This window comes from Mus caroli, unplaced genomic scaffold (assembly GCF_978045245.1).
Source record: "Mus caroli unplaced genomic scaffold, Mus_caroli_1 scaffold_16, whole genome shotgun sequence".
NCBI lineage: Eukaryota > Metazoa > Chordata > Mammalia > Rodentia > Muridae > Mus > Mus caroli.
The window spans coordinates 14,510,924-14,525,796 of NW_028227271.1; the positions used below are offsets into that span (position 1 = coordinate 14,510,924).

At 39.2% G+C, this 14,873-nt stretch overlaps 1 pseudogene; it reads left to right on the forward strand.

The window, feature by feature from the left end:
- The first annotated feature begins 978 nt into the window (after nucleotides 1-978).
- LOC110310870 (c-Myc-binding protein pseudogene) lies at nucleotides 979-1,901 on the forward strand (annotated as a pseudogene).
- The last annotated feature ends 12,972 nt before the right edge of the window (nucleotides 1,902-14,873 follow it).

The following is a 14,873-nucleotide window of genomic DNA, read 5'->3' on the forward strand; positions in this document are numbered from 1 at the left end:
GTGCTCTCACGAACACACATTTGTCTTCTGAGAACTCAGAATCTGATGCAGAAAAGGAGTATAAGTAAGCCATGCAAGGCAAACGTAATGAACTGTATAATAAGGTAAAATGAAGGATTTCTGGGAAAACACAAAGTGACCTGCCCCAAGGGTTTAGAAAATGGCTTGCCAAAGACAATCTACTGGAGCTGGCTCTAAGCAGAATGACTAAGAGAACCATTATGGGTCCCAGGTTTATTTGTTTTAAGTACACACATTTACAAAGCTTTTGTGGCTGAGCAGCATCTACACACAATGCTGGAATATTCATTAGCTATTTCAGTGCAAAGTGACATTAATTCTGAGAAAAAAAAATGAAATGTCAGGTGGATATAGAGATGAACGAGCACAATGGAATAAATAATTCTGGCCACCTGGCCTGGTTTGCAGAACTTGTGTTTTCCAGGGCAGGTGTCCAGGATGATCCATGGGCATTGAGCCACTACCATGAACACTGTTGCCTATTTTCAACCACCAATCTAAAAAATACGATAGTCATATAATAATGAGGAGAGAGACAAACAAAAATTTAATCAACACAAACTATTTCCAGTCTTAAATTTTTAATTATCCTGTTTTTTGTTATATAAAAGAAAAGTTTCATGGCAATTGTCTGTTTTTCCCCTTTTGTTGAAATTAGATTTTTTTTTCATACAATATATTGCGATTATGGCCTCCTCTCCCCCTACTCCTCATAGCTCCTCCCCTCCCATTTGGATCCAACCTCTTTCTGTCTATCCTTAGAAAACAGCTAAGCATATAAGGAATAAAAATAATACATAAGTTATTTCAAAACCAGACAAATCAGAATATGACAAAACAAGAAAAAGAACTAAAGAAAAAGCACTAGAAATGTGTATAGATGCAAAGACCCACACAATCACTCACACACACACACACTCACAGAATCCCATAAAAAAAAAAAAAAAATCGGTGTCTCCCGCGCCAGCTACGCCGCTGTGGCTGTCACTATGGCTCATTACAAAGCCGCCGACTCCAAGCGCGAGCAGTTCCGGAGGTACTTGGAGAAGTTGTGGGTGCTGGACACGCTGACGAAAGTGTTGGTAGCCTTATATGAAGAACCAGAGAAGCCCACCAGTGCTCTGGATTTTTTAAAGCATCACTTAGGAGCTGCTACCCCGGAAAACCCAGAAATAGAGCTGCTTTTCCTAGAATTGGCAGAAATGAAAGAGAAATATGAAGCTGCTGTAGAAGAAAATAAAAAACTGAAAGCAAAGCTTGTTCAGTATGAACCACCTCAGGAGGAGAAGCGTGCGGAATAGGATTCTTCTCAGTTGAAAAGACACTGAAAACTGGTTTTGTATCACTTGAATAGCTTGTATAGTATATGATCTTTCCTGAAAAGATGCTATAAACTTTTAATATGTTAAATCCACTCATCACACTTTAATGTTATAAACACATATACATAGAATCACCAATAAAAACTCAATATAACTTTCTTTGGGTCTTAAAGCAGGAGAATCCAAAGTAGATCTTGAAGAAAAGCTAAAGAGCCACATAACTTTTTACCTTAAAAGACATTTTATTTATTATCCAGTTAGGAATGATGGTACTGGTTGTATTTTAGCTAGGAGATTTAGCATGGAGCTGTTCCTTGGTCCAGGGCTTGAGCATAGTAGGCACACTCATTCTTGACAGCATCTATTCCTGTGGACAGCTGGACACATCTGTGATGTACAATGCTTTTGCATGGGCTTCCATGCATCTTCTGCTCTTTTATAGAAATATAGTACAAATTACTCTTCTTTACCACCACTTTGCCTTAGATCACTGTGTGTGCCAGTATGGACTCTGACACCACGTTTTCTTTCTATGCAATCCTGCCCATCTGATAATGCTGCCTTGCTGTGTGTGCTTTAGTGCATTCTGGTTGCACATTAGTCTGTGTCGTTTTCAATTTGTGTAATGCTGCAGCTACCTTGATTGTAATTTACATAGCTTCCAAAAGTACTACACTCTTACCCTGCCTGCCTTCCTTCTTTAGTTGAGCACAGAAGAGAGATAAAATTCTGAGTTCATATACAAACTGGGATGGGAAAGGAGATGAACCATTATGTCACAGATCATTATAGTATGTAATTATACAGTGATTTCTTTTCCCTCAAACATATTTTTTTGAGCCTTGAATTCATTTTATCTTTATTATCCCTGTGAAGTAGGTAGGTAGTGACGGGAAGGTTGGGAGTTGAGTTTTTAGGCCAAAGACTGACATACAGCTTTGTTGCTAACTGTAGAAACCTGGGCAGGTCAGTTAATGGTTTGGAGATTCACTATCCTCATCTGTACCATGAAAACATTTGCTGCCTACCTCACAGGGTTGTTGTGAGGTCAAATGAGAGAATGTATATGAAAGATTTGTAAATGGTAAAAAAAAAAAAAAAATCGCTGGAGAGATGGCTCAGTGGTTAAGAGCACTGACTGCTCTTCCAGAGATCCTGAATTCAATTCCCAGTAACCACACAGTGGCTCACAATCATCTGTAATGGGATCCGATGCCCTCTTCTGGTATTCCTGAAGATAGCTACAGTGTACTCATACACACACACACCAAAAAAAAAAAAAAAAAAAAAACTAAATGGAATCCATAGTGAATATGCAAAGAACCTGTAAAGTTAAGAAATAAAACAAGCAGAATACATAAACAACAACAATAAAAAAAATGCCCTGACTTAACATTATGAAACTAACAACCTCCAAAGATACCTCTGAGTTGTTTTGTGTTGGCCATCTACTGTTGGGCATAGAGCTTACCCTTAGGATTGGTTTGTTTCCCGAGTAAGACTCCCTTGGAGAAAACTAATTTTTTATTTGCAAGTAGTTTCAATTGGAGATGATTTCTGGTTTAGGAATGGGGAATTGTGTCCACTTCCTTCTGCTCTAAGACCCATCTGGTGCCCTGTGCATGCTGCCACAGTCTGTGTGTTCATATATGTGCCAGTTCTGTTGTGTCTGGGAGGCTATTACACCTTGTGTCCTCCATCCTTTCTGGCTCCTGTACCACTTCTGCCTCCTCTTCCACATAGGTCATCGAACCCTTAGGGGTGGGATTTGATGAAGGCATCTCTTTTAGATCTCTTACTCTATATGTTGTCTGGCTATGGGTCTCTGTGTTTTTTCCCATGTGTTGCAGGAGAAAATTGCTTTGATGATGGCTGAGCAATGCACTGTTCTATGAGTATAGACGAATATCATTAAGAGTTGTTTTATTGCTATATTCCTGTAGCAGTACAGTAGTATTTGGTTTTCCCCTGGATCCCTGCCCTATCAAGTCTCATGTTCTTATCACTCAAGCAGCACTGGGTATGGCTGGGTTTGCCCATCTCATGAAGTGGGCAAAATTCAAATCAGATATTGATTGACTATTCCCAAGAACTTTGTGCTAGTATCACACCAGTGTATCTTGCAGGCAGATCACTCTTGTAGTTCAAAGGGTTTGTAGCTGGGTTGGTAGTTATCTTTACACTTTGGTGGCATGCAGAGTACCTTCCAGAGCCATGAATGAGGCATGCAGAGTACCTTCCCGAGTCTGTAGGGATGAAGGCTTTTAGGTAGGCACCAGCTCAAGTTCTCTCCATGTTCAATGAGTTGTCTGGGTGGCTGTCCTCTGTAATAGAGTCTTGACATCAGTTTATGAGAGCCTCCAATAGCCATGGCAATAGCTTAGGTTGTTTGGGGGTTCCTATAGAAATCCTATGGCCAATAAAATGATTAGATATAAATGATAACTGATGTTACATTTTATTATGTTATAGAGAGATAATACATATATAATACATGTATGTTATTTATATGTTGTTATATGTATTATATTTTACTCTATATATATTATACGATACATGTATATTATAAAAATCTCTACTGTACTGTTTCCATTTGACTCCCCAAATGGCCACTAGTTTAAGCTGTCCTACCTGTATTCCCTCCATGACCCCTTTTTCTCTCCCTCCTTTTTTCTCTCCCCCTTCTTGTTGTACACTCCAATTCTAATTCCTCCCCACAGCCATCCATATCTATCTGTTTTATTTCACACTTTTAGGGAGATCCATTCCTCACCCTAGTCTCTTACTCTATACCTAACCTCTGTGGTTGTCAAAGACTTAGCAAATAACATCCTTATATAAGCAAATACACACCATAACAAATGTTACCTCACTCACTTTTTTTTTCTACCTTTACCCATTTACTGCCTATTTCACTATTTCAATGTTTTAAATGCTGATGATATTCCACTATGTAAATGAACCACATTTTTATCTGTTCATCTGTTGACAGGCATCTACACTGTCTCCAATTTCTTGTTATTTTGAATAGAGCAGCAATAAACATGGTTTAATAAGCATCTCTGCAGTAGGATGAGTCATTCTCTATGAATATGCCAAGGATGTTCTAGCTTGATCTTGAAGTAGATTGATTTCTATCTTTCAGGGGAACCACTACACTGATTTCCATAGTGACTATACAAATTTGCACTCCCACCAGCAATGGATGGATGCCCCCCCCCAATCTTACTCCACATCCTCACTTGCATGCGTTGTCCTTTGTTGTATTGATCATGACCATTCTGTTGGGTGTAAGATGAAATCTCAAAGTAGTATTGATTTGCATTTCTCTAGTAACTAAAAATGCTGAACATTTTTTTTTCAGTGCTTCTAGGCCATTTGAGTTTCCTCTTTTGAGAATTCAGTTTAGATCTGTATCCCATTTTTTAATTGGGCTTTTGGAGGGGTTTTTGGTGAATTTTTTTATTTCTTTATATAATTTATATATTAGACCCCTGGCCGATGTGTAGTTGATAAGAAGTTGATAGCAGCCAAGACATTCCACAGTAGGTCTCAATTTCTTCCTGCAAACAATGTCAAAGATGTTCTCAACCACCAGCAACTTGAGTACAGTGAACTTCAGAATCCCAGTTAGTTAAAGGTCAAATAACCTCTAAGTAAGTTTTGGCTTACAAAGGCAGGCTTTGTTTGGAAGGAACACCACCCTGAGAGGCTTAAACTTAAATTGACAACCCCCAAAGAGGTGGTAAATGGTGCTATCCTTCATCAAGTGTTTGTGGTGACTTATGTTTTTCAGTCCCCAGTGTATAGGGGACTGAAACCTACACATATAGGACCATAGAGCCTATGCTATGGATTACTGGAAGTTTCTGATTCAAATCAGTAGAAGCCTGCACACACACACACACACACACACACACACACACACACACACACACACTATCTGGACAGTTGGTATTGAAGTATTGCATGCATCAGAATACAATCTGTATTAGAGATATTCATGGTGGTCGGGATTTCTATTATCCTTCAAAACAACATACTCAGGAGATAGTAGAGTCTCTTTGGTGTATAGTGCAGATACAAAGCATCACAGACATTGGTTCCCCATAACAGATCTTCCCTTTCCTCGTCCTCCTGCTCCTCTTCTTCTTCATCTTATGACTTCTTCAACAGTCTTTGCTACCTTTCCTGTTTCTGCGATATAAAAACCCTGACAATCACTTCTTAATAGAGAAAGGCCTTATGTTGGCTCACAGCTGGGTCTCAGTGCATCAAGGTGCAGCATGTGTGAGGTTGTCACTGAACTAGGAGGAGTCTAACACTATAAAAAGGGGAGTGCTAAAACAAGTCCCAGCTATAAGTACTCTCTCACACACATGCATGCTGCTCTCTCTCTCTCTCTCTCTCTCTCATTTTCTCTCTTTCTTCCTCTCTCTCTCCTCCCTTCCTCTCTTATCTCTCCTCCCTCCCTTATCTCCATGTTCTCTAAAAAGCCACACTTCTCCCAGAGACTTTGACCATCATGGCATCCTGGCCATATTAAGAGGATCAATGTTTTCCTTTTTGAACAGAAGCTATGTTCTGTAGTGATAGTATCTGTTATGTGTCCCCTTTTGGGCCTGCAGGTTAAGTAACTGTATAGATCGACCACAGATTTAGTTGGTCTCTTTTATTTTATTTTTATTTTTTGGCACTATCGATAATATCGCTATAAATTCTCACATACAGGATTTGTGTGAATATAAATTTTCATTTGTGGGAGTCAGAGATCCAAATCTTTTTCTTTTAATTTGTATGAGAACTACATGAGATGTTTCATAGTCTCCAGTACAACTGTAACCATTTTAATAGATATTCAGTGATAGCTCACTGCTGGTCATTTTCATTCCCATGACAGCTAATGATAACAAGCATCTTTTCATGTTATATACCACATACCAAAAAAAAAAAAAAAAAAAAAAAAGCTAAAACAATAGAGAAATCTAAAGGCTGTCTAGGTGCTGACCTAAATCACAATGACGTGACTGAAAACACAAGAAGATGGGAATGCTGGGACCTAATACGATGTTTCTCTCTGATAATGGTGGAGACAACTGAAGCAAATCAGCTTATCAAGATCACTTCCTCTTTTCTCTGCCAAAGCAAGAGGAAGAGAAGGGATGAGGAATCTGGAAGTATGGTTTCTACATGAAAACAAAGTCCAGTGGCACCTAGAACTACAGCGCACTTCCTCGGTTAGGAGACACTGGAGGAGCTGAACAGCCAAGAGCATCTCTAATACTGAACACGTCCTTAGCCTGCGGTGAATGGTTTGGCTTACATTTGAGATAAAGAGACATTAAGTCAGTTATCTCCAAATTGAGAGATAACATTTTGTGTCATTTTTATTCCTCTGGTATTTTTCAGTGTCCTGCAAGTCCTTGCATGAATTTTGACTGAAAGAATCCACTTAGAGCTCTTTGGGGGGGAGAGATTTTAGGAATTACTCTGAAATATGTGAGAATATATCGATTTTAATTAATTGAATTAAATGTGTTCAATTGGAATAATTTGGCACTCTGTGTGTCTTCTCCTTCTTGGGGGAGGGGGTAGGGAAGGAATTAAAAGAGCCTCTTGGTCCTAGAAGCTAACATTATCCATATTTTTAAATTGTCAAAGCCTATAAAAATTCATGCTTCTGTCTACTCTATCATTCCTTGGAGTGGTTGTTTTTTGTTTACGATGTCCATTCTCTCATTTACATTTTTTTTTTTTTTTTTTTGGTTTTTCGAGACAGGGTTTCTCTTTATAGCTCTGGCTGTCCTGGAGCTCACTTTGTAGACCAGGCTGGCCTCGAACTCAGAAATCCGCCTGCCTCTGCCTCCCGAGTGCTGGGATTAAAGGCGTGCGCCACCACGCCCGGCACCATTTACATTTAAAAACAGGCACATGTGGCCATGAAGTTTAATGCCCATTGAAAGTATGCATGACTCATATTAAATAAACGTTTTTCAGGAGTAAAAGTGACCGCCCCCACACATTGTTTTCAGATTCCTACAAACACACTGGTGTGGAAGCAAGAGACTCCACTGACATCTAGGAACGATCCTAGGACCCAGAGTTGACAATGGAAACTTTACCCTAAGGAGCTGTCAAGTGCATGAGGTTTAAGGTGTGGGACACCTGACTGTTAGGATATTGCTGTATCTAGAGACATGTTTGTTGTATTATTTATTCATTGAGCTGTGTGGCCATACAAAAGACTAAGGTGGCAAGTTGCTCACATTATGTGAAGTGAATAAGATACACGTGTGGCTATTTTCAGTATAATAGCTTGCTACCCATCACTTAACTGCTACTCATCAGATGCTGTAATTGTCTCCTTGAGTCTCTTGAACATAACGTGCTCTCTGCTGAAATAGCTGTTCTTAATCAAGTACAGTATGCACATGTGTGCTTTCTTTTTTAGGCTTTGGCAGCTTAGTTCAGAACTGTTCTAAACATTGCAATGAGAATAGGCATTTCTTACCATTCCCATCCAAGTCTATGTTTGAAAGAACATAAAAATGGTGTCGTTTCATGGTATAAATGAATCTGTGTAATATTTGTCTCTACTAAAGGAAAAATAAGAGTACTTTATAGAAAGAACATTTAAATTCTCATAAATCCTGAGAAAACAAAAATAGCATTGCTCAGTCAATTATAATTATATACCTCCCTGTTGAGTAATCTCTCTTTTATATATCTAGAAATGAATCACTTAAAGATAATCTGATAAAGTGTATTTATTGGCAGGCCCTTGGACAACTAATCAAAAGAAAGAAAAAGATGACCCAAATAAACAGAAATGAACATGGAAGCTTTAAAACAGACATCAAAGGAGTTCAGAATCTCATAAGGGAATGCATTAAAAACCTGTACTCTGCTCACTGCAGCAGTACATACAGAGAATATGACTCTTGCACGTGGATGGCATAAAAATTCACAACATTCCAAAGTTTTGCTGACAACCCTATTGCAATTGACCCCAAGAAAAATCCTTAAGTGAAGCACAAGGCAAGGACTACCAAATACCAAGTATGAATATGTTCAAGGACCTCAAAAAGAATATGAATAAATATTTAATAAAGGGCATGAGAATATAAAAAATAAATGAAATAATGAAAACCTTTCAAGACATTAAAGTAGAACTTAACAAAGAACTGAATCACTAAGGAAAACAAAACGAAATAAAACTAGAAATGAAAATTTTAGGATGTCAAATGAAACCTGAGAGGTAAGCCTCACCAAGAGATTATAAGATATGAAAGATATCATTTCAGGTCTTGAAGACAATGTAGGGAAAAAATGAATATCTCAGTTAAAGAAAATGTTAAATCTCTTTTTAAAAATTAGGCAAAATCTGGGAAACTATGAAAAAAACAAACCGGCATTAGTTAGGGAAGCAGAAAACCGGCCTGAGTAGGGCCACAAGCCTCTTCGGGTCTGACCAGCACCTGGGTAGCTAGAGCGCAGGGTCAGCTGACACTCGCCAGCTACCCACAACACCCGCCACAGGATCTTGAGACTTCTGGTGAGTGGAACACAGCTTCTGCTCCAGTCCAATCATGCAGGACCTGAGACTGCTTTGGTTGGGGAGGCAGAAATCCGGCCTGAGTAGGGCCACAAGCCTCTTCCGGTCTGAACAGCACCTGGGTAGCTAGAGCACAGGGTCTGCTGACACCCGCCAGCTACCCACGACACCCGCCACAGGATTTTGAGACTTCTGGTGAGTGGAACACAGAGTCTGCTCCAATCTTTAAATAGTGACAACAATAACAACTAATCCCAGAGATTACCAGATGGCGAAAGGTAAACGTAAGAATCTTACTAACAGAAACCAAGACCACTCACCATCATCAGAACCCAGCACTCCAACTTCGCCCAGTCCAGGGCACCCCAACACACCGGAAAAGCTAGACCCAGTTCTAAAAGCATATCTCACGATGATGGTAGAGGACATCAAGAAGGACTTTAATAACACACTTAAAGTAATGCAAAAGAACACTGGTAAACAGGTAGAAGACATTAAAGAGGAAGCACAAAAATCCATTAAAGAATTGCAGGAAAACCAGACCAAACAGGTGATGGAATTGAATAAAACCATCCAAGACCTAAAAAGGGAAGTAGAAACAATGAATAAAACCCAAATTGAGGCAACACTGGAGATAGAAACACTAGGAAAGAAATCTGGAACCATAGATACGAGCATCAGCAACAGAATACAAGAGATGGAAGAGAGAATCTCAGGTGCAGAAGACTCCATAGAGAACATCGGCACGACAATCAAAGAAAATACAAAATCCAAAAAGATCCTAACTCAAAATATCCAGGAAATCCAGGACAAAATGAGAAGACCAAACCTACAGATAATAGGAGTTGATGAGAATGAAGATTTTCAACTAAAAGGACCAGCAAATACATTCAACAAAATTATAGAAGAAAACTTCCCAAACCTAAAGAAAGAGATGCCCATGAACATACAAGAAGCTTACAGAACTCCAAATAGACTGGACCAGAAAAGAAATTCCTTCCGACACATAATAATCAGAACAAAAAATGCACTAAATAAAGATAGAATACTAAAAGCAGTAAGGGAAAAAGGTCAAGTAACATATAAAGGCAAGCCTATCAGAATTACACCGGATTTTTCACCAGAGACTATGAAAGCCAGAGGGCCTGAACAGATGTTATACAGAAACTAAGAGAACACAATTTCCAGCACAGGCTACTATACCCAGCCAAACTCTCAATTACCATAGATGGAGAAACCAAAGTATTCCATGATAAAACCAAATTCACACATTATCTTTACATGAATCCAGCACTTCAAAGGATAATAACAGAAAAAAACCAAAACAAGGACGGAAACCACGTCATAGAAAAAGCAAGAAGGTAATCCCTCAACAAACCTAAAAGAAGACAGCCACAAAAACAGAACACCAACTCTAACAACAAAAATAAAAGGAAGCAACAATTACTTCTCCCTAATATCTCTTAATATCAATGGACTCAACTCCCCGATAAAAAGACATAGAATAACAGGCTGGCTACAGAAACAGGACCCAACATTTTGCTGCTTACAGGAAACTCATCTCAGAGAAAAAGATAGACACTACCTCAGAATGAAAGGCTGGAAAACAATTTTCCAAGCAAATGGTAGGAAGAAACAAGCTGGAGTAGCCATTCTAATATCTAATAAAATCGACTTCCAACCCAAAGTCATCAAAAATGACAAGAAAGGGCACTTCATACTCATCAAAGGTAAAATCCTCCAAGAGGAACTATCAATTCTGAATATCTATGCTCCAAATACAAGGGCAGCCACATTATTTAAAGATACTTTAGTAAATCTCAAAGCACACATTGCACCTCACACAATAATAGTGGGAGACTTCAACACACCACTTTCACCAATGGACAGATCATGGAAACAGAAACTAAACAGGGACACAGTGAAACTAACAGAGGTTATGAAACAAATGGATCTGACAGATATCTACAGAACATTTTATCCTAAAACAAAAGGATATACCTTCTTCTCAGCACCTCACGGTACCTTCTCCAAAATTGACCACATATTTGGTCACAAAACAAGCCTCAATATATACAAAAATATTGAAATTGTCCCATGCACCCTATCAGGTCACCATGGACTAAGACTGATCTTCAATAACAAAATAAATAATAGAAAGCCAACACACACGTGGAAACTAAACAACACTCTTCTCAATGATACCTTGGTCAAGGAAGGAATAAAGAAAGAAATTAAGGACTTTCTGGAGTTTAATGAAAATGAAGCCACAACATACCCAAACTTATGGGACACACTGAAAGCATTTCTAAGAGGAAAACTCATAGCTCTGAGTGCCTACAAAAAGAAACTAGAGAGACCACACATTAGCAGCTTGACAACACACCTAAAAGCTCTAGAACGAAAGGAAGCAAATTCACCCAAGAGGAGTAGACGGCAAGAAATAATCAAACTCAGGGGTGAAATCAACCAAGTGGAAACAAGAAGAACAATTCAAAGAATCAACCAATCGAGGAGCTGGTTCTCTGAGAAAATCAACAAGATAGATAAACCCTTAGCCAGCCTCACTAGAGGGCATAGGGAAAGTACTCTAATTAACAAAATCAGAAATGAAAAGGGAGACATAACAACAGACCCTGAAGAAATCCAAAACACCATCAGATCATTCTACAAAAGGCTATACTCAACAAAACTGGAGATCCTGGATGAAATGGACAAGTTTCTAGACAGATACCAGGTACCAAAGTTAAATCAAGATCAGGTTAATGATCTAAACAGTCCCATATCCCCTAAACAAATAGAAGCAGTCATGAATAGTCTCCCAACCAAGAAAAGCCCAGGACCAGATGGGTTTAGTGCAGAGTTCTATCAGACCTTCAAAGAAGAACTAATCCCAGTTCTTCACAAACTATTCCACAAAATAGAATCAGAAGGTACTCTACCCAACTCATTCTATGAAGCCACAATTACTCTGATACCTAAACCACATAAAGACCCAACAAAAATAGAGAACTTCAGACCAATTTCCCTTATGAATATTGATGCAAAAATCCTCAATAAAGTTCTCGCTAACCGAATTCAAGAACACATCAAAACAATCATCCATCCTGACCAAGTAGGATTCATCCCAGGGATGCAAGGACGGTTCAATATACGAAAATACATCAATGTAATCCATTATATAAACAAACTCAAAGACAAAAACCACATGATCATCTCGTTAGATGCTGAAAAAGCATTTGACAAAATCCAACACCCATTCATGATAAAAGTCTTGGAAAGATCAGGAATTCAAGGCCCATACCTAAACATGATAAAAGCAATCTACACCAAACCAGTAGCCAACATCAAAGTAAATGGTGAGAAGCTGGAAGCAATCCCACTAAAATCAGGGACTAGACAAGGCTGCCCACTCTCTCCCTACCTATTCAACATTGTACTTGAAGTCCTAGCCAGAGCAATTAGACAACAAAAGGAGATCAAGTGGATACAAATCGGAAAAGAAGAAGTCAAAATATCGCTTTTTGCAGATGATATGATAGTATACATAAGTGACCCTAAAAATTCCACCAGAGAACTCCTAAGCCTGATAAATAGCTTCGGTGAAGTAGCTGGATGTAAAATTAACTCAAGCAAGTCAATGGCCTTTCTGTACACAAAGGATAAACAAGCAGAGAAGGAAATTAGGGAAACAACACCCTTCTCAATAGTCACAAACAATATAAAATACCTTGGCGTGACTCTAACTAAGGAAGTAAAAGATCTGTATGACAAGAACTTCAAGTCCCTGAAGAAAGAAATTAAAGAAGATCTCAGAAGATGGAAAAGCCTCCCATGCTCATGGATTGGCAGGATCAACATTGTAAAAATGGCTATCTTGCCAAAAGCAATCTACAGATTCAATGCAATCCCCATCAAAATTCCAACTCAATTCTTCAACGAATTGGAAAGGGCAATCTGCAAATTCATCTGGAACAACAAAAAACCTAGGATAGCAAAAACTCTTCTCAAGGATAAAAGAACCTCTGGAGGAATCACCATGCCTGACCTAAAGCTGTACTACAGAGCAATTGTGATAAAAACTGCATGGTACTGGTATAACGACAGACAAGTAGACCAATGGAACAGAATTGAAGACCCTGAGATCAACCCACATACCCATGGTCACTTGATCTTTGACAAGGGAGCAAAAACCATCCAGTGGAGAAAAGACAGCATTTTCAACAAATGGTGCTGGCACAACTGGCGGTTATCATGTAGAAGAATGCGAATTGATCCATTCCTATCTCCTTGTACCAAGGTCAAATCTAAGTGGATTAAGGAACTCCACATAAAACCAGAGACACTGAAACTTATAGAAGAGAAAGTAGGGAAAAGCCTCGAAGATATGGGTACAGGGAAAAATTCCTGAATAGAACAGCAAAGGCTTGCGCTGTAAGATCGAGAATCGATAAATGGGACCTCATATAGTTGCAAAGCTTCTGCAAGGCTAAAGACACCATCAATAAGACAAAAAAACCACCAACAGATTGGGAAAGGATCTTTACCTATCCTAAATCAGATAGGGGACTAATATCCAATATATATAAGGAACTCAAGAAGGTGGACTCCAGAAAATCAAACAACCCCGTTAAAAAATGGGGCTCAGAACTGAACAAAGAATTCTCACCTGAGGAATACCGAATGGCAGAGAAGCACCTGAAAAAATGTTCAACATCCTTAATCATCAGGGAAATGCAAATCAAAACAACCCTGAGATTCCACCTCACACCAGTCAGAATGGCTAAGATCAAAAATTCAGGTGTCAGCAGATGCTGGCGAGGATGTGGAGAAAGAGGAACACTCCTTCATTGTTGGTGCGATTGCAAGCTTGTACAACCACTCTGGAAATCAGTTTGGCGGTTCCTCAGAAAATTGGACATAATACTACCAGAGGATCCAGCAATACCTCTCCTGGGCATATATCCAGAAGATGTTCCAACCGGTAAGAAGGACACATGCTCCACTATGTTCATAGCAGCCTTATTTATAATAGCCAGAAGCTGGAAAGAACCCAGATGCCCCTCAACAGAGGAATGGATACAGAAAATGTGGTACATTTACACAATGGAGTACTACTCAGCTATTAAAAGGAATGAATTTATGAAATTCCTAGGCAAATGGATGGATCTGGAGGGCATCATTCTGAGTGAGGTAACATATTCACAAAGGAACTCACACAATATGTACTCACTGATACGTGGATATTAGCCCAAAAACTTAGGATACCCAAGATATAAGATACAATTTGTTAAACGCATGAAACTCAAGAAGAACGAAGACCAAACTGTGGACACTGTGCCCCTTCTTGGAATTGGGAACAAAACACCCATGGAAAGAGTTACAGAGATAAAGTTTGGAGCTGTGAAGAAAGGATGGACCATCTAAAGACTGCCATATCCAGGGATCCATCCCATAATCAGCTTCCAAACGCTGACACCATTGCATACACTAGCAAGATTTTGCTGAAAGGACCCAGATATAGCTGTCTCTTGTGAGACAATGCCGTGGCCTAGCAAACACAGAAGTGGATGCTCACAGTCAGCTATTGGATGGATCACAGGGCCCCCAATGGAGGAGCTAGAGAAAGTACCCAAGGAGCTAAAGGGAACTGCAACCCCATAGGTGGATCATTATTATGAACTAACCAGTACCCCAGAGCTCTTGTCTCTAGCTGCATTTGTATCAAAAGATGGCCTAGTAGGCCATCACTGGAAAGAGAGGCCCATTGGACTTGCCAACTTTATATGCCCCAGTACAGGGGAATGCCAGGGCCAAGGGGTGGGGGTGGGTGGGTGGGGGACTGGGGGGGGAGTGTATTGGGGACTTTTTGGATAGCATTGGAAATGTAATTGAGGAAATTACCTAATAAAATAAATTAATTAATTAATTAAACTTTTATGAGAAAAAAGAAAAAAACAAACCTAAGAATAATA